Raw genomic sequence first — 1,968 nt, 5'->3', positions numbered from 1 at the left:
AACTGCAAAGCAAGAAGCAAGTACCCACACCTGAGCCAGCAGAACTCAAGAAAAAGTATTCTGCCAAAAAGCAGCTCAAGAAGAAAAAGATATATGAACCTTATTCATTTACGCGAATGCATGTTACTTTTATTCCTTTGCTTTAGTTTCTGTAGTGAAGCTTTACCTGTAAATCAACCAAAAATTCTAATAGTAGTAATTGTAGTTTTAGTAGCAATACCCTGTACACTCCAGTGTGTACAAAAGTTAATGAGTAAAACTGTGTCTAGCATATTAGTTGTTCAACAAAGAGGGGGAGATGTTGGGGAAGATGAAATAGGAAGGCCTTACAGATATGATAGCCTTGCAAAAGATGATGAGAATATGGAAAATATGAGCAAGATTGAAATGGAAACAAGATTCGAGTTGTAGAGCACCTAAGAGAACAATGGCATGACCAGGGCAGGTAATCCCCCCTCTTGATAGAACAATGCCCTCTGCCCAGGCAAGTCCAAGGGTCAGAAACATGACCCCGTATGGTAATGGGACGATTCTTATAGGCTGTATGTAAATGCTGTAGGACATGTAGTTTGTCTTAGATTGGTTAAAGAAGAGTTGAATATTCAACAGAGAAGACAATTTATTGTATTGTAAACGGCAAATCGCTCTCTTTTAGCTCTCTTCTTTCTGCTCTCTCTCTCTCTCTCTCTCCCCTTTCTGCTGGCCTGCTTGGAGTCGCGTCTTGCGACTCAGCAGGCCTCTCACCCCCACTCTACTTCGCAATAAACCTTCATGTTCTAAAACTCATCTTTAGAGATCTTGTCCCTATTTTTACCCCCACAACTAAACCCCACGGAGTCAATTCTTACAGCCTGTCTCATGGCTTTTCAGCACTTGCCACTCAGATCCTTCCTTCCAGCTGACAAGGGCCTTTCCTGTTTTCCCAGAACCATCCGTGAAGATGGTGGGTCCATGAACTGGCACCCGACTGTTCTTTGGCCGCAACATAAAACTGATTGAATTTGCCAGCTGCAGCAATTTGTGACTGGGCAGATGATAAGCAATCTGCCCTGAGAAACTTTGCAGTGCACTTTGCAAAGGAGCGCTATTAGCAAGGCTCCATTCAAAGCTGTCCCATGATACCGGAACAACAATCATTGCAGGATCTGCTGCCATCAATTGTAAACACCGATAACGGCATTTGATTATCAGGCAAGCTATCAATTTGAACAATGTGGGTGCTGTCTTTTTTGGCTGATGGGGCAAAAAGACCCATTCCAGGATATGCAAAGGGTCATCCCATTGTTTGTTCCACTGGCCAATGATACCTGTAGGATAGAGGTCTGGAGCAGTAATGAAAACAGTGATATTAGTAGAGGGATCTACTTGATAAACCTGATGAGCAGAAACAGCTTGCTGCACCTCATTCAGCACCTGTCGCGCCTCAGGAGTCAATTTCTGAGGTGAATTTAGATCAGAGTCCCCCTTTAAAATTTTAAAAAGCAGGGAAAGTTGTGCATTGGTCAGTCCCAAATATGGACATAACCAGTTGATGATACCTAGCAATTTTTGGGCATCATTCAGAGTCTTAATAGAGTCTGAAAACTGCACCTTTTGATGTTGTATGGTTCCATCCAAAATTTTGACTCCTAAATATTTCCAAGGAGGCTGCTGTTGAACTTTCTCCAGAGCCACTTGCAACCCATAGGAACGCAAGGCATTGAGCAGTCGAGGCTGTAACCTCCGCAACTCATCCTGGGTGGCTGCTGCCACCAGGATATCATCCATATAATGGTAGCAGAGTGCCTGAGGGAACTGCTCACGGATTCTGGATAAGGCCTGCACAACATACCATTGACAGATAGTCGGGCTATTCTTCATGCCCTGTGGTAACACTTTCCATTGAAATCTCTTTACAGGCTCCGCATTATTAATTGCAGGCACAGTAAAGGCAAATTTTGGTCTCTCATTGGGGTGCAAAGGGATTAT

This window comes from Lichenostomus cassidix, chromosome W (genome assembly GCF_008360975.1).
Source record: "Lichenostomus cassidix isolate B80296 chromosome W, HeHo_3.0, whole genome shotgun sequence".
NCBI lineage: Eukaryota > Metazoa > Chordata > Aves > Passeriformes > Meliphagidae > Lichenostomus > Lichenostomus cassidix.
Note: the sequence above shows the minus strand (reverse complement) of the source record.